The sequence below is a fragment of the Corvus kubaryi genome, unplaced genomic scaffold, assembly GCF_017639235.1.
Source record: "Corvus kubaryi isolate FWS band 111438036 unplaced genomic scaffold, C.kubaryi_AGA036_p1.0 37385, whole genome shotgun sequence".
Taxonomy (NCBI): Eukaryota; Metazoa; Chordata; class Aves; order Passeriformes; family Corvidae; genus Corvus; species Corvus kubaryi.
Window position 1 is genome coordinate 33,693,153 of NW_024581127.1, and position 18,930 is coordinate 33,712,082.

At 49.9% G+C, this 18,930-nt stretch overlaps 1 protein-coding gene across 1 annotated transcript in view; it reads right to left on the reverse strand.

The window, feature by feature from the left end:
- PTP4A3 (protein tyrosine phosphatase 4A3) overlaps positions 1–12,056 on the reverse strand; it is a 44,104-nt gene extending 32,048 nt beyond the window's left edge. The window contains exon 1 of the mRNA XM_042035968.1: positions 11,982–12,056. The gene's annotated coding sequence lies outside the window, so the exon portion shown is untranslated. The remainder of the gene's footprint in view (positions 1–11,981) is intronic.
- Positions 12,057–18,930: the final 6,874 nt, after the last annotated feature.

The window sequence follows — 18,930 nt, forward strand, 5'->3', positions numbered from 1 at the left end:
GTAGCCTAGTGATTTGAAAGGATTGGCCAAAAGGGATTCAGCTTGAGACTCCCTCACTGCCTGGGCTCTCCTAGCAAATGATTAACAGATGCTGCACTGGCTGGCGAGCTCTTCACCCAGACAGAACAGCATCTGGCAGGCCCATTACTGCCTTGTGTGGTGGGTGTGCCCTGGAGAGCCCGGAGATTTACGGCCCAGATATAAAGTGACTGAATTCTGTCCCAGGAGCACTGGGAAAAGCAGAATTTCTTCATAAAAGAGCCTGCTTATCACAATTTCAATTATTTGCACGTGAAGGGGAGGCCACGAGGGCAAAGACACCCCAGGGTGATTTGGGGAGGGGGTGTCTGGTTCGGTGAAGGAATGGCTATCCCAGAAAGGGGCAGGGAAAGCTGTGCCTTTTAACAGCAGTTGGGATATTTTCTCCAGCACATTCCTCTCCCTCCAGTAACCTTATGGGAGTCTGGAAAGACAGGTTGTGAAATGCAGTTTCTCCCTGCTGGCAGCTCTGTGGGGATGCCAAGGAGGCAGAGAAGCCTTGTGTGGAGGCAGGACCAGTGTCCATCATGCTGCAAACATGACACATTGATAATTAAACTGGGAGGTGAGGAGAAAGCCTCTCCCACCATATACCTCCTCCCTGGCCTGGCTTGTCCCTGCATCAGGATGGACTCAGAGTGTCTCAGACTGGGGCAAAGGATATGGGGCATGGTCATCATGATGCAATATTTACCTCTCGAGATCTGGGTGAGGTCATGCATTTGCATCACTTTGGACTGTATCTGCTCAGGGATAGAGAGTTAAATCCTTCAGGTTTCAGAGTAAATCCCACTTTGGAACAGTAACTGGGAGAAAGGCACAGTGGGATGCATTGGCTCCTGGGTGGCTACCTCAGGGTCCTTGTGTGGTGCCTGAAATTTCAGTCCATCCCATGGATGGGCAGGACATTGGGCTGTATCTGGCAGCAGTGTGAAAGGATACTGGTCACAGCCACGTGCTGAGCTGAGCCGTGCATGCCATGGTGTGTCTGTGTGATGTGCCTTTACCCACCTCTGCTTTCAATTAAAGCCACTAGTGATTTTAGCAAGAGAAGACAGAATGACGTGGCAGGCTTGCTAACGTTGGCCAGATGTGCTGCAGGTGCCACGGTGGCTGCAAGTGTGCAGGTGGCTTTGCAGGGGGAAAGTAAGAAAAAAAAAAAAAAAGAAAAAAAGAAGTTATGGGTCATTGCCATCAAACCAAATCTTCCAGGCTCAGAAAAACTGAATGGAGCCGGTCCTGGATGCTTTGCGGTCTGGGCTTGGGTGAGGCCCCAGGGCTGTAATGGTTTTATTTAGGGCATGCAATAACCTTTGGCTCCTATTGTATTTGGGTTTGCCAGAAAGGCAGTTGGTCTGGCTGGATTAAAGCTGGTGGTAATTACACGCCAATGCCTCCTCTGTAGCAAGGAAGGGCGAAACCTAAAAAGAAAACCACGTGTGCATCCCCCCACTCGCCACTTCACGTGGGGACACCCCTTGCCCTCCCACGAGCAGAAATCCAGCTCATGCCCAGCATTAATGCTTTGGAGAGTTATTGACAATGCAGTCCAAAAGGGAGGAGAGATGTGGGAATGATCCTGGTGTCAAAATGCATTTCGTTAGTAACCAGACTCATGCCCTGAAGGACACCCTCTGACTTGCCCAGCCACCAACCCAACCAGCAGCCTTCCAGCCTTTCCCGCCTTCCCCCAGTGAACGTGCCAAATACAAACCAGACGCTCCAAAACGCCTGCTTGAAGACATTCCCTTTCATCTGGTAATTGCTGCTTCCGAGGGAAAAGATCTTAAGTGGTCCTCAGCCCTCTTGAATGACCCAGACACCTATTTTTGTCCCTTTTGGGCTTCTGAGCATCTTTGGCTTCGGCATCTGAGCCACCCTGCTGCTCCTCATCCCCTCTTCCCAGCAGCTGATGGCCAGTCCCAGCCTCCTTGCCAGCGTTTGCACACTTAGGACTGGTTTATTGCCACCCACGCGTCATCAGCCATGTGCAATCCCACTGCATGCGGTGACACAATGCCACTGAGATGGGCACCACTGTTCCCCCAGCATCAGAGGGGCATGGTGCAGGGAAGTCAGGCCGGGGGTTCAAAAATGAGGTGCAGAAGGCAAAACTAAGATGGTATTTGCAGTAATGGCAGTAGTAACAGCTCCATGTAAAAGTCCACAGCCCCCAAATTTGATCTACACAAGTCTAAACTTAAATGAGGTACATCTGCACCAAGGATTTTCTCTTGTCCTCTTTAGTCACTGCATTTCTAGCTTTGACAAGTAAACAGCCAGTCCTCAAACCTCAGGCTCTTTATTGCTTGTGGTTCCTTCCCCTTCGTTTCTAAGAAATTAGTAACAGGAGAAGGTTGTAAAACACACACTGGCCTCTCCTGTCTTTAAATACAGTGAGAAATCAAATAAACGAGGAGAGAGGAACAAGGAAGATCAACTGAAGCCAGAAAATGCCCAGCTGTACCCACTCTGAGTGCTGGAGGCTGTGGATGCTGATTTAGGCAGTGAGAAAACGCGATGCACAAAGCAAACCCAGTGATGAGTGCAGGATGCACTCCGGCACTGGAGCTGCAGCTGTGAAGGAGCCCACGGGATGGATGCTCAGAAGAGTTTCAGGAGGGGAAGTTAATGCCCAGTGTGATGTGCTAAACAACCATGGCCTGGAGGAGAGGAGCTGGGAGTCAAAAATCACTTGATGCGGAAAGATGCGATGGGGTCTGCTGGTTTCCTCCTGGTATCTGCTGCTGATGCTCAGTGCCCCATCAGCATCGCTCTCCCTGACAGTGGAGATGAGCATTAGTGGGAATTCTGTTACACCAGCTCAGCAGCTTCACTGGAAACCAGGAGATGAGAATAATCCTGCTAATAACCGCAGAGCCCAGCTCCTCCTTGATGATGCCAATTTACGCGTGGTTTAATGAGGGCACGGAATGATGGAAGGACACTGCCGGGGAATATAAAATCCTGCCTCAAATGGACACATGCTGGTGCAGCTTAGATTAGGCAAAATAAAAAAAGAAAAAAAGGTTCTTAACTAAAGGGAAACTTGGAGGAAATAAGGAGCTGGTGAGTGATGGCACCTGGAGCATCCTTTCCTCCATCAAAGGTACCAGCCAAGTTCTGCCTGCCAAGGAAAAGGCAGGGGTCTAAATCAGGATGGATAAGCCAGCATCTCAGCATCACCAGGAAAAAGCACAGAGCTCCCAAAGAAAGCACATGAAAGGCATCAACATGCAAAGAAAACCCACAGCAAAGATATGGCAGCAGAAAGTATGGGGAAAATGAGCTCCAAGGTGAGAAATTACCATCCTGGGGGGAAAGCAAACACCTCACAGCTCTTTCCATACCATCCTGGATGGTCCAACACTTCCAAAAGCGGACCACTGGTAAGGAGCCACGTGTGTGTTTTGCACTGATGAACTTCCACATTGTAAATCCACTTCAGCCTTTGAGCAAAGTGCCTGGCACAGCTGTGCATGGAAATGTCTGCTCCACAACACCAGGGCTGAGATTAGCATGGCCGGGAACACGAACCCTGGCACTACCAGAAAGGAGAGAGAAGGGTGCTACTGAAGGCTGCACCAGGAAAAAAACATGCTCATCTTCTGCCAAAATGGCTTTTGCATTGCAAAAGACAAGTGTGCTAATGAAATTAGAGAATGGTTTCAAATCAGAGAGCCTTTGTCAGTGGTGAGGATGGTTGGGGTTGTCCTTCTGCAGGCTGGGACCATACCCAGCGAGGCTGTCGAGAGGCAGCATGGTGGATTTTCCTTTTCAATGGGTGAGCTGCAAATCAAGTCGCTGGGGCTGTCTCCACTGCAGGAATGAGGAAGCCTAGATGCCCTTACACCCCCTCCAGCCATGCTTCACCAGGAGCTCTGGAGTCATTTACGTTGGCAGACCTACAGCACTTGGTAGAGCCTGCCAGATGATAAATACAGAGCAGGGAAAGGAGCCATCCAAGCTAAAAGCCAGTGCGGGTACAAGAAGAACAAGGCCAAATGGGTACGAGTCATCTACAAATAAATTTAAGCTGGAAACGAGAGCAGTTTGTATCTGTGCGAGCAGCAAGGCTCTGGCAACAGCTTTCCCAGAGGACTTGCCAGGGTCAAACAGCTCATTAGTTTTGAGAAGGAAGCTGGCAGGGGGTTTGTGTCACGGCTGCTTGTAATGGGGGGGAGGGGGGGGACCAGCCAAAAACTGGTGGTGGCCCTGGGGCTGCCTGCAGCAGGATATGGGTCTGCAGCCACAGCCCACATCTCACCTGTGCTGGTGGGATATGGCGGGATGCAAACACATCCACTTGCTCTCAGAGGGAGAGGGAAGATGCACAGGGAGGAAAATAAAAACGCACAGCTCCGTTTTTCCAGCTGACAGGAGCTTAAACACCGGCTGGGAATTGGGCTCAGGGCCCTGTGTGAAATTCAGCTTGGCTTGTCTTGAGACAGCAGCTCTACTCCCCGAGCACCCTATGAGCATTTCGGTAATAACAGGGGGAATCAGACCTACTTGTCAAGCGTGTTGCTATTTGTGCAAACACTTTGTACCAGAGGGAAGCTTGAAGAACAAGTCCCCTTTTTATAGCGCATTGGATGCTGGCAGCAAGCCTGCAAATTAGAAGGAATTCAGAGAGGAGCAACAACAACAACAACAAAAACAAAAAAGCCTAAGGGGCTGGAGGGATTAGTTTGGGAGGGAAAAAAAAAAAGCGAGCTAAGTGTGTGGTCCAGTGGATGCAACTTTGGGCTGGGACTGCACCCAGTGTTGTCCCATCCACAGCACAACTCCCTGTGCCATGTGCAGGTTTCCCTACCCATCTTTAAGAGGAAAGATGTGTTTTCTGCCATCTCAGGAGACAGCGCTGTCATGTCTACACAGAAAAAAAATGATTTAAAAATTACATATATGATAGAAAGTTCAGTAAGAAGCTGCCAGAGTAAAGGTCAGCGCATGAACAAAATCAGTTTGAGCTGGGAGCAGCTTAGCCACGGCAATGAAGGGTGTGTGGGGAAGAACCACCTGCTGCAACGGTTTTTTTAGGGTGGTTTTAGCCCACATTGCTCAGTTCATCCCCAAACCCACTGAACTGTTCAGAGGTGCAATATCCCCAACTGGATGTAGTCTTGCTATCAGCATCCTTATTGTTTGGGGCACTGAAAGGGGCAAGAGTGACCTGGATCATGGGTTTAATCACCAGCCTTCTGCCTGGCTGCATTTGCACTTGTGCCAGGGCCCTGGAGAGGGGACTTGGGCAAGAGCCCAGCACTGTCTCTGCAGGGAAAAGTTTGGCTGTCCCCAGCTCAGGGTACTCAGCCTCACGGGGACATTCCTGTGACCAAAAAGTTGCACCAGCCGGAATGCAGCAACGCATCACCCTGGGGAGCACCAACTCAGGGACGTTCAGAGCCTTTCAGGGATGAGACCAACTTTGCTGTTTATTGACCAAACCTCCCCCTTTTAGTGCCTGTCACACAAGCACGGATGAAGCTGTAATTTGCCATGACGGGATGTAGGAGAGGAGGGGACACAGAGGCTGGGACAAGCCTTCCCTTAAATGCCCCCTAACGCCACCTTAAAAAATAATGAAGCGGGGGCAGTGGAGGTTACTGGTTTGGTATGAGAATTTTCATGAGCATGAGAAAAAGAAAGACCACATTGCTCCAAAGTTTTTTTTTTTTTTTTAAGCAAGCTTCACAGGCTCTGGGAGAGTAAAGTTTGCTGCAAAGTTTGTTTCCTGTTGTGCCCACGTTACCAAGCAGAGCCGGCCGTGGAATGTGCGGCGAGAGGCACCCGGCTGGGCTGCACCTCTGGGTAAGCATTGGTGGCCAGGTAGGATGGCATGGTGAGGGTCACTGAGCCTGGGCATTGCCTCCAGCCCAGGACATTGCCCAGCTATCCATCCTCCCAGTTTAACACAACTTTGCTTCCAGCAGCGCCCCACCTCCAACTGTTGTGTTGCACATGCAGCTAATAAATAAACATCATACAGACAATAAAAAAGTGTTTTTTAGATGTTGGGATAATCAGAGCAATTGCCCTGGCGCCTTTCCTTGGCGTGCCAGGGTGCAGCGCAGTAGCCGGCAGCTCCCAAACCCTTCCCCGGAAAAGTTCAAACCCTCAAATACTTGGAATTGCTCTTTGAGGGAATTTATTTTAAAGCCGCTTTAACGGCAGCTGGGAATTACCAGGGAGGCACTTTGCTCTGCTATTTCCCAGCTGCTGACCCCGTTTGCATGAAGGGGGCCCCGGGCAGCTGCCCAGCTGGGACGCTTGGGGACATGTGCCGAGCCAGCACTGCCTGGAGTTGCACCCAAAATTTTCCTTGTCCCAGCTCGCAGCAAAAGCACAGAGAGGGGCTGCTGTACATGGCAGGAGTGAGAAAAATTAACTCCCACATCCAGCAGTGAGGGCGTGAGCTGAGATGTGGTAGGGTTATTTTTTAAGACCCTGTTCCCATGAGGGCTGAAAATTGTACCCAACCATGTTGCTTCCTCCCCAGAGCAAAAGCACAACTGGGAAGCTGTGAGCCTCCCAAAAACCAAATCAACATCCCAATGTGCTGGTGGCACGTTGTTTTTTAAGGAGCATTTTGGTCTTTAAAAGAAGAGTTATTGAGCAAAATCAGTGACAGCAAGTCATCAGCTAAATGTCGTCAGGACAGCAAGTGACAGGTCCTGATGGAAGGTTGGAAAATGCCACCACAGAGCTGTGGCTGTTTCTCCTGCAAACCCTCCATGTCCCCATTTCCCTGAGAGGGTTATGGAGCCCTTCCCCCTCCACACCTACATAGGGACACCCTGGCCACCCCACCTGACTCAAGCCCTGGGGATGAGCTGGGAGACCTGGAATAGGTGCAGGTGGCTGGGATGGGTCTGGTGGCAGACAGAGGAGCTCCAAGCCCAAGAGCTGCCAAATGCAAACCCACCTGCAGCCACCAAGTCACCAAAGCGAAGGGGCTCCCAAAGCCACAGGCAAGGGTTGGCCTGATAGGCATCAGCCCCCTGCAGCACTCGTGGCTTTCTTCTCCCTGCTGTCAGGCCTGAAAAACATTTGTGGAAAAACACTGCAGAATGAACAGTGTTTGAGTGGCAAGTTGGAGAAGGAGCTGGGGGAAGAAAACAACTTGGCAAGGAAGGAGGAGCTGAAGGACACAAGTGTTCCCATTTTGGTTCAGAACTCCCTAGGGTGCTGCTCGGAGCATTTATTGACCAACTCGCCTGCTCTCAACGAGCTGGCCTTGCAAACTGTGGCAGGAGGGAGGCTATTCCTGGTCAAGGCATGTACAACAGCAACACTTTCTTAACTCAATAATCAACCAGTGACACACAAAACACACAGTCAAGGACTTTCCTGGAGAGGGCTCAGGCTCTGCAGTTACTGCACCTGCAGAGTCACCACAAAAAGCCATCAGGTGCTCTCATTAAATGCTTCAGGGGTCCCCAAAAAAGGGGAAAAAAAGCCAAAGTCCAGCCAGGCAGACACAATTTGCTTAATAAAATCAAGGTGCACACTTGACTCCAGCAATGCAGCAGATAGAGAGGACTGAGTTGCCTCTCTCAGTATTAGAAGGAAAATAATTATTGTCACGATAAAAAAAATGAGATGCAGCTAGGTCAGGTTCATTAAGGGTGAAAGGCAGTGGTTTGACTCCAAACCCAGCTGCTCTCCCCAGCATTGATACGATCTTCCCAGCACAAGTCTGTGCAGGAACTCGTCATCCCCCCCTGCTCCTTGCAACACGATAACACAGCACATCGCCCCCAGCTCCCAAGTTAAACATCTTATTAACTGCAGTGACGTAAAAGAGGAAATCTCCGAGAACTATCGCAGAGATGAGAGGGAACACATTTACCATCAATAGGCGATGATACCGCTGCAGAGAGATCTGCATGTAAAGCAGAACCCAGCCCCTCCTTCCCCTCCCTCCTCTAATCACTCCATGTCATGGGAAACTAAACCTGACATCCAAACAGCCCCGATACGAGACACTCGCTGTAAAAATATTTTTAAGATTGAAAAACAACAAAAAAACTTGCCTTCCAGGAAACCATTTGGATACAAACCCTGTGCAGCTGCAGCCACCCTCGGTGTCCATATTCATCCCTCCTGCTTCAGCTTGGAAATAAGGCAGGGTGGGGAAGGGGAAAGAAAATAAAAAAAAAACGGGGTGGGGGGAAAAGAAGTGATATTGCAGCTGATGAGCTGCGAGAGGCTGTTGGCAAAGTGGTCCAGCAATCATCTGAAATTCAGACGGTCACGTGTGGGCTCTGTCTGCAGCTCCCGCGCAGCCCAGGCTCAGCACTTTGCCCAAGTGCACACGCAGCAATTCCCCGCGCAGAGCTCTCCCGCTCCACTCCCACACACTTCCCAGCCCGTGCCCCATCCCAACCATACCCAGCAGGTTTTGGTGCGGCAAGGTGACCCAGCTGCTCTGGCTACAAAGGTGGATTTTTGCCATGCGAGTGCAGGGCACGCTGAAAAGCATCACTAAGCTGCAAAACCACCCTCCCTTGGAGCTTCTCCACCTAAATCCCAGCCCTGCAGGCAGCGCTGTCTTCTCCATCAGGATGTGCCAGCGGCCATCACCTGGGGCTGGTGGGGGGTCCCACTGGCCTGGAGGAATGCCCAGAATATTCTGTACCCAATCCCGAGGCCAGCCTGTCCCTGGGCAACCCTGGGCATGTCCAAGAACAGCCCCTGAGCTCCCTGGGCTGCTGTGATTGCATCAGAGAGCAGTGGGTGAGCCCAGACACCTCTGGGGTGAGGTGGCAGCCAGCTTCTTTCTTTCTTTCCTTTTTTTTCCCTTTAATTTTCATTTGGGACATTGCTTTGTGTCCAAGGGATGCCTCAGGCTCCATCTGCACTGCCCCACAGTGCAGCAGCTCCTGGGAACTCACCAGGACCAAGCAATCACCCTCTGCAAAAGGCCATGATGTGGCTGCAGAGACCCAGCCCCACTGTCCCATCCCCAAAAATCTTCAGGGCAACTAAACCGAATTTTTTTCTCTGCTTGCACCCATTCTTCATATATATTAGCAAGAGGAATTAGGAGACTGAATGTTCCACATCGCCTCGGCTTCACCACCCGGCTGGAGATGCATCGCATGGCACTGAAGTCAGGCAGATACAGTGGGACTAAAAAAAGAGCATGGTTGCTTTTTTTTTCTTTTAAAGCCGGATTGCCTTTCAGGGTGACTATATTTATAGGTAGAGCTGTTGAAATTTTAAGGGCTTCTCGCCACAGGAATCTGGTCGTGTCCCGTGTTCGCAAAGTGGCGTAACTTGGCAAAAATGAACATTTAATAGGCCAATGGGTGCTGCTTCCCTTACTTAATTTTGGGTTAAATCAGAAGGGAAAAGGACAAGATGTAAAATTAGCCACACACGCTGCTGCCATGTGCCACAGTCTGTATTTTCCAGATTAGGAACGTAATGAACACGGGACTTCACACCCGCCCCTAGACCGGCAGTTTCCTTTTCTGTCGATGACCAAAAAAATCCAGCTTTCGCGGGTGTTTATTTTTGCTTTCGGTTTGGCTATCCATGGCACACACAAAGCCTCCTCTGCACTTCATTTTATGGTTGAAAAACCCCATCAGGGTTCAGCTGCAGAGCGGTAAAACTTGCTCTCCCCGTCCAAAGCTGCCCGGGAACACCACCCGCCAACACGCCGCAGCACACGATGCCCAGAAACCATGCGGTCTCAGCCCAAAAGTTGGCAGTTTTCTTACACAACAGCATGCTACGCTGCTAAACCCCTTTTTTATTTTAATTTACGCTATAAAAGCATGTTACACCCTGTCTAAAGACGCTACCACCCCGCTGAGCATGTCTGGATGCTAAACTTTGATTCCCTATGACAACGTGTGTCTATTTAAGACAAAACCCAAACCATAATTAAAGTTATTGATAGGAGACGATGTTTACTGTTTGCTATTTTAACATCAAGTGCTGATGGATTTCAAGCCACTGATTTCCATGACTTGCAGGGGATGATGGAGCTGGAAACATGCCTAAATCTTGGGGTTTTTGATGTTTCTCTGGGCACTTCTGCTGTCAAATCAAAGAAATGCACTTAACAGGCCAATCCCAGTGGATGCTTCTCATCCAGGATTGCCTTGACTGGAAGCCGACGAGTGATTTTTGAGCTATCAAGGCACATATGAAAATAAAATAGCTGTAACAAAAGCTTTTTGCTTCTGCAAGCAGCCCTCTCTCTAGGCAGCGCCAACAGGGCGATGGCTCATGGCAGACACTGACACAAGTTAACCAAAGTTAATGTTTTAATATTCTCAAGAGGAACAAATTTCAGGTTGGAGCACTTACCAAAGGTTAGAAGTCTCTTCACTTGCCCAACTGTCAAATTTGGTGGCATCTGACATCCCCAAAAAGTGGCTGTGTCAGAGACTGTGCTACATCAGCCCCTGCCAGCCAGCACCTGTTAATGTATTATAAATGTATACCTGCATGTATTATAAATATTGGTGCAGAATATTGGTGGGTCCACAAACCCACAGCTTTAAATCCACCTGCAGCATTCTCAACATACACTAGCTATTAGCAACGATGTGATAAAAAAATCAGTGATCATTATAACAGTGGAATTTAAATCCAGCTCACAACCTGGTACGGAGATTCATGACATTTTGTATACAGAAAAGCCACCAGCCCCATTTATCCACATTACGCTTTTTCCACTGCTGCCAATAAATACACCACTTCATTAAGGCTCAGTTTTCTTGCTGATCCTCCTTTGGCCATAAGGATGCACATAAACCCAACCCAGCAGCCCCAGACACTCGGTTGCCCCGTTTACATTTCAGCTCCTTTGAGCAGAAAGATGAAGCTGTAACCAAATGAACTGGAGAAACTGGCAGCAGCACAAACTTGACAGATTCCAGCTAATTGCTTGGATTAGTAATTCCAGTTGCATGCAAAAATCCACCTTACCTACAGCAGAGAAAGGCATGGCATGGGGCGTCCTCCTGCTCTGTGACCTGCCTGCCCAGGGAATGGGAACTACCGGCATTCCCAAGCCCCCACGCCATGGCCAGGCCAGGCAAGGCTTGTTAGTCTAACGAGACATGCTCAAATACAGAATCACTGAATCATTCGGGTTGGAAAAGACCTCCAAGATCACCAAGTGCAACCATCAGTGCACCACCACCACCATGTTCACCACTAAACCATGTCACCAAGGGCCATATCCACACGTTTCCTGAACACTTTCAGGGATGGTGATTCCACCACTTCCCTGGGCAGCCTATTCCAAACACGACCCAGGAGCGGCCATCCCTGCCGCAGCTACCGATGCAGGGCAGCCCGATTCGTTTGACGCCGTTTCCTCACGAAGAGGGAAACGTCCACGGGGATGGCGAGACCGGACAGCCTGGAGCACGGCGCTTCCTCCCTTGGGCCCCTTGTGACACCGATCGCTGCGTCCGGCCCCGGACGGGGGTGGAGAGGCCCCGTAGAGCCCTGACAGTGCCCACACTGCATCCCACCCACGGAGCGCGGCGGGATGGGGTCTGCCGGGATGCTCCGCGTCCGCACCATGGGGTGGGGGACTGCGGCATCGCGCGTGGGCTCCCAGCGGGGCTGTGGCGGGGAGGAAGCAGCGTGCGTGAACCCCCCGCACCGGGGCTGCAGCTCCCCTCCCTTAATTTTGGGTTCAATCTGACGGTGCTGTAGCTCCGCTGGGGGTCGGGGGGGCACGCACGCTGGTGCTCCCCCCCCCCCCAGCCCCAGGATGGCTGCAGCGGAGCCATCACCCCGCTCCGGGGGGACATCGCACGGCGCAGCCTCCTCCACATGCCGCGGTAGCCCCGCAGCCGGCGGCGCACGGACCCCTCCCGCCCGCATTGTTGCGCGGGCGGACACACGTGCAGCCGCCGCCGCCGCTTCCCCTTGCCCGCCCGCCTCCGCGCCCGCGCACTAACCTGCCCGCCGGCTCCGCTCGGCTCCTCTGGGCTGCGCTCGCCCCGCGCCCGGCTCCGCTCGCCGCCCCCCGCCCGCACATGCAGCCGCCGCCGCCGCCCCGAACGCGCCCGCGCACCCGGCCCCGCCCCCACGCGCGCCGCCGCCGCGTCACGTGGCGCCAGCAGGAGCCAATGGGAAGGGCACAGGCGGCGGGGGGCGTGGTCTCGGGGCTGCGTGGGCGGGGCCGGCGAGGGGGCGGGACCTAAAGGGAGTGGGCGGGGTCAAGGGGTGAGGGGAGTGTGAGGGTCGGGGGGAAAAGGAAAAAGATAAGGAAATGGAGCAAGAAGGGGTGGAGCACATCTGCTGTGGAGACAGATTGGGAGACCTGGGGTTGTTCAGCCTGGAGAAGAGAAAGCTCCGCAGAGAACTTGGAGCCCCTTCCTTAAAGGGTCCTTAGACCCTGCTTAAAGGGTCTCCAAGAGAGCTGGAGACGGATTTTGGACAAAGGGCTGGAGTGACAGGAGAAGGGGTAATGGCTTCAAACTGCAGAGGGCAGGTTTAGATGGGATATTAGGAAAAATCTCTTCCCTGTGAGGGTGGTGAGGCACTGGCACAGGTTGCCCAGAGAAGCTGTGGTTGCCCCATCCCTGGGAAGTGTCCAAGGCCAGGTTGGATGGGGCCGGAGCATCCTGGGATAGTGGAAGGTGTCCCACATGGCAGGGGGCTGGAACTGGATGACCTTTAAGGTCGCTTCCAACCCAAAATATTCTGTGATTCTCTCATTCTTAGAAAAAGGAAATGAATATGATGAGGAGGAAGAGGAGGAGGAAGAAGAGGAGGAAGAAAGAAAATGGTGATGACAAGGATGAAGAGGAGGAGGAAAAGAAGAAATAAGAAGGAAGAGGAGGAAGAAGAAGAGGAGGAAGAAAAAAGATAAAGATGACAAAGGTGAAGAGGAAGAGGAGAAAGAAGAGGAAGAAGGAAGAGGGAGAAGGAAGAAGAAGGGGAAGAAGAAGGGGAAAACAAAGATGACAAAGAGGAAGCTGAGGAAGACAAAGAGGAGCCTGGGGGCAGGGTCAAGGGGAGACAGCACAGGCCTGGGCTCAGTGCAGCAGTGTCTCCTGTCCTCTGGGGGGAGATGCCCGTGGTTCCCTGACAATCAGGCTGGATGAAGGAAGGACGCTGCCCGTTCCTGAGGCTATACAGGATATATTTAACATCTCCCATTAGTGGTTCTGGGTACGCGTGAGGCACAGGGGTCACCCAGTGTGTTGCGGACTCAAGCTGGCACAATTCAGGAGCTGCTGTCACTTTATAGCCAAGGGCCTCGCCTCAGGTTGTCAACCTTTGTGTCTACAACCCATGTCTAGACCTGTGGTGTAAAGAACCACCATAAATTCAAAGGAACAGGAGCAGAGCACCTGACGCCATTGCAAGTTTTCATTTATTTCTAACTTGTCGAGGACTCTCTTAGCAGAAGTCACCGCAGAGGCAGACAAGGGCTTCAAAAAATGAAAAGAATAATAGGAGGGTTGGGGTCACAGGCACAGAGGGATGAGGTGATTCCTCATGAGACACAAATACGTGTCATCTCTATGAATATCAGGAGATCCTAAGATGTTGTTGCCTTTTAAGGATATTTTTACCTTTTCCCTGAAAGGCACTAAACTTGTGTCCTCTAAACCAGAATGGTCTGACAGTGCTTTATGTTTCTGAGAACATTGTTCAAAGTATGCAGTCCTCCTCTCTGTTTAAGGGATGACCTGGAAGCATAGATCATAGAATATCCTGAGTTGGAAGTGACCCACAAGGATCATTGAGTCCAACTCCTGGTCCTGCAGAGGACAGCTCAGAAAATCACACCTGAGAGTGTTGTCCAAATACTTCTTGAACTCTGTCACGCCTAGTGCTGTGACCACTGCCCTGGGAAGCCTGTTCCAGTGCCCAACCACCCTCTGGGTGATGAACCTAATATCCAACCTAAACCTTCCCTCACAGAGCTTCAGGCTGTTACACAACACAGCCTTGACATCCCAGCCTGGCAGGACCTATGGCAAGTCCTCCAGCAGGACTTGAGAAGGGCTGATTTGGCATATGACTATTTGAAAAGAGTAAAGGAAATAAGTTAAATTTACCAAAGTTTCTTAATGCAATGAATCTTATACAACTACAGTAGTATATGTGTAAATGTATGAAATGGATCCTTGGATAAAACTTTGGAATCTGTTGATTGATTTCAAAGGATATTCAAGACATTTGGTGTCTCCAGGTTTGAAACCCACAGCTGGATGAAAGGGATTTTCATTCTCTCCTTCCCCTTCCCCTCTCAACACAGAGCATAAGCTTAACCTTGGTTAGGCATTAGCAAATTCACACCTTGCAAGGAAGTCTGCTGAGAACAGAAAAAAACCTGTGACTTCCCTTGCTATTGACATTTAGGTTCTGCTGTCTGACTCCCTGCTACTTTTTTGAAGTGAGAAAATTATCTGTTTTTCACATCAACGTTTTTTTAATGAAAACTCAGAGTGTGACTTTCGGTGGTGCTAAAATCAGTCTGGCAAAGCCCAGGGAAAGCTTTGGAGGGCAGAAGTCCTCCTGCTAACACTGGTGATGGTGGGGCCCAGGGAGAAGTCTGCCTGTGACTGCTTTCTTTAAAAGCCAAAAAACCTGAGAACTGAAACAAGCAAACAAAAAAATCCAAAGAAAAATGTCGCAGTTGCTGCATTTGGTTGGGTATTTTTGGTCAAATCTTCTGTTGTTAGAAGAGCATGACCCCTTTCCCTTCCATGGGGATTCCCAGGCATGGTGGGGAACTGAGCTTGTCTCTGAGGGAATATGTTTGTTTTTCTGCATCCTTTATTGTTTGTAAAAAAGACAGACCCGCCTTCCTCTCAGACACAGCAAATGTCAGTAATCTGGTTTTTATTTAGCGGAGAACCTGAGAGCGGTGGTTGGCAAAGCCGTTCTTTTGCTTCCCATCTGAAATGTCACATGGCAAATTGTAGCGCTCGAGCACAACCTCAGCTTGACAGCTCTGGCAGAAGAAAGAGGGCCAACAGCATGAGGCTCCAGCACATTCCCTCAGAAGTGCTGTCAAGCCCAGCTTGATCCCTCTTGCATGGGTGAGGCTTCAGCAGGGTTCAGAACCCTTCAGAAGGGTTGCTGTGCCTGGGAGCGTCGGTTCTTGGCCGGGGGTGTAAATTCATACCAGTTTGGCTGCTGCTCTTGGGCACCACAGAATCAGAGAATATCCTGAGCAGGGGAGCTTTTGTCCATTGTGAGCTGGAGGGGAAATGGAGGCATTAAAAATTGATGGGCAATGCAACTGGGGAGCACCTTCGGGTCTCCTGGCAAGCCTGAATCCATCTTCAGTCAAGCCCCTGCCTTGCTTCTCTGTATTTTAGAAAAAGAAGTAAAGAGAAATGTTTCCACAATCAGGTCACAGCCTTAAGAGGATCAAGTAGGCTTCATGTTAGCTGTAATTTCTGAATTTGAATGGATTTTCAGCACAAGTATCGACAATCTCCTGTGCACGTGAGCATCCTTGAGCATGTTTTTCAGCCTAATACACTGAAAAGCAATGTGGAAGGATTGTAACCTCTGCACAGATGCTAATCCCAGCGGGCTCTGTTTACCTTAGTGTTAGTGGAAAGCCTGGCTATATTTTAATGTGTGCTTGTCAAAGTGCTTGTATTACAGCTGGGACACTTTCCTGGATCTAGCCCACGCAGCCTCTGTGTTTGCAGAAAGGATGGAAATGCAATCCATACACCTGCTTTGTCTAAATTTCTATAACCTTTTTTTTCCTGCCCCTTCTGTCATTTCCATTTCAGCCAAACTCAACTTCCTTCAAGCCAGGACAGCATTAACAGTGAACTGATGGAAAAAATGGCTCTGCTTTTTGCCACCTCCAGACGGCACTTCTCACAGCCAGTGAGACGTGTCAGAGGAGGAAGCAGCAGAAAAGTGATAATTCTGGGTTGGAAAGGTTGCAGGAGGAACCACTCCTCCAGGGTAGGAAGTGAAACATGAATTCTTGAGATGTCACTGTTGATGTTCCAGTGCTGATGCCTCCTTCCCATCCTTGTTTAAATTGAGCAAATCCTCCACCGAATTTCTCAGCCACTGGAGCTTATGTCTTGACCCTCTACAGCAGGTACTCCTGCTCCTTCGGTGAAGCAATTATTGCCTTACATTCCTCTGGGGCTGCAACATCTCAATGAGGTTTCCTGACTCAGACATCACATTCACGGGCATGACAAGTGACCCGGATTTCTCCACCTTGCAGAAGTCCCAGAAACTGCTGTGTGTTGACTAGTGGATACCTTTTCTTTCTGGGAGAGATAAAAAAGTTTAAAAACATGAAAGAAACACCCCAAAACAACACACCAAAAACACCCAAGTCCAAAGCCTTTGCAATAGTTCAGATTCTAATATTATTTTCTTAAATTTAGCTTTTCCTCCAGTAGAGGCTAAAAATGGAGCACTTAGCTCTTCAAGAAGAGTAATTTAATAGCTGGACCAGCACTTGGAATTCACTTGAAGGCACTGACTAATTCAGCACATGAGCGAAACTGAAGTTCACTCATATGTGGTAACGCCTTTCTTTTTCCCACACTCATCAAAACCTTGTTTGCCTACTTCACAGATTCCCCAGGTATTAATAGCCAGCGAAGGCTTCAGAACAGAAAGAGCTCGGTCCAGAGACTCCGAGGTTGCACTTGGATGTAAAAGAGATGGGGGAGGCTATGAAGGAAACTCTACTACCATTGCAGATATCCTGTTTTTTTACAGCTGCCCTTCTACACAGCTGAAGTTCAGTCCTGCTTTCTCAGGCACAGGGCATAGTCCAGGGCTCTCCTCTGGGCTGAGAACATCATGAAATCCTTGCAGGCACCACAATCTGGAATGGCATTTTAACCACATCAGGGAAGGCAGGATGGGTCTCCCAGGGCAGGGCTTCTTCACATACAGTCCCTGCACTACTGGTGGTCCCCAGCGTGCCTGAAGGTGGCCTGCAGGATGATTGCAATTAAGAAAATGAAACCGTACACACTGCATTCCCATGCACGCGAGCCAGCAATCAGAAAGGAGATGAAGTAACAGTAGCAGATAAAGATTTTGAGTTTGAGGTCCTGGTGATGGTTCCTTCATTGATGTTGTCCTTAAATTTTGTGGGGTTTTTTTGTGAAAGAAGGTGAATTGATCATTTGATTTAGGGAGGTTGGTGTGGGGCAGCTGGTTGCCCCACTTCATGTGGCACTGGAAACCAGGGCTGGTCCATGCTGCAAGAGCCCTGCTCCTGCCAGAAGTTACCTGCAGCCAACCCCACATACCTATTCAAAGCACCTTCGTTTTCCTCATTACAGGACATTCTTGCATAATCTTGCTTGTATGATAAGGAACAGTACCTACTTTTATCTCACGCCCAGGCCTCCAGACTTAGCCAGGCCTAAGGAAAGGACTATTCTGTAACCAGCTCCACCTGGGAGTGTAGACACATCCTAAGGACATGATACTATCTTCGTGAGGGGAGAGGGTGTTGCCCCAGGCATCCAGCAGTGGGACTCACAAGCTGGTGTGGAGACAGCAGTTGGAAAAGGGTGAGAAACACGGCACTCAGAAATTTCTTTGTGCCTCAGAGGAATTTCCTCTTTGGTCCTGTGAGAGAAAAAAACCCCACAGTGCTTCATGTCTTTTGTTTGGGGTGACTTTGCTGTTTACTCTGGAGAGTATTTTTGAATGGTGCTGCTGAAAACTGACTGAGGGAAGGGGGCTCGCCTACCTTCACCTCAATAACGAAGTGTCTGGATTACCAACTGAACCTCAAATAAATTGACCTGACACCATTCAAACCAGTAGAGTCCCAAGGCTGTGCATGGGGTAGATCTCTGGCCCCAGCCATTTGTTCTCCTATGAGATCTGTAGGATCCCACTTGTCTGGTCCTGCATTCACCACTATGTAGATGTTCTCAGTATTGATGAAAGTATTGATGGGGTTTAGCTCACACTACTTTGATGAAACCTAAAACTTTGGTAAAAAACCAAGCACCTGAAGCAGGATCTGGCCTTTCCCAGGAGATTTGGTTGCATTCAGTGATGAATGTGAAAGAAACTCATGGTTCCTGGGATGGCCGAGGCAGTGGATGAATGAATCCATTTGCAGTTGGGAGCGTGGTGGGGGGTAACAGGGCTGTTTTTTCCTTGCAGAAGTGCTTCAGGTGATCCAGCACAGATCTGCACTTTTCAGGAGACAATAGCAACTTGTCTTTAAGCTTAAACTGGAAAGAATTCTACTTTCAATCCTCATGGGCCGTGGTTTAATACTGGTGGTGGCAGCAGAGTGAGCAAAGCCTTCTGATGATTTCCTCTCCATTTCGTGGAAGGTGGAGGCCAGCAAATGTTAAGTGACTTTCCCAAGGTCATGTAGGAAATCAGTGGGGCAGGAGCCAGGTCATGAGAGCATCCTTTCTTCAGAATTTAACAAGAAGCGGACCAGACGTGCAGAGAAAGAACGGGACTTGCCCAAGGTTGTGGGATCATCCCATCTCCTGAGGCCGTGGCAGCAAGATTATCACTCACTTCCAGTATTTTCACTGCAAAAGGTGAATGGGAAGGGGTGTGTGGGGGAAACAAGCCGGTGGATATTAATTCAGTTGAGCTTGACTGGACATGCACAAGCAATCTGGAGAAGGAAATAGCTCTAGTTCTGTCTGGTTTAGCAGAAACTCCACCCACTGAAGCTTTCCGGCAGGAAATCAAGTTACAAACATTAAATGATCTGAGCAAATTCTCATACACTGATCCTACCCTGGGGACAGGACACTTTTTCGAGCTGCTTATTGAGGCTGTAGTTTGAGATACCTTAACCCTTTCTGCAGTGGCACTTCGAGGACATCACAGTTTCTTGTGCTGGCCAGGGAGGAGAGATCACAAGCAAGGGAAAAAAAAATGGATTTACAACTGTTG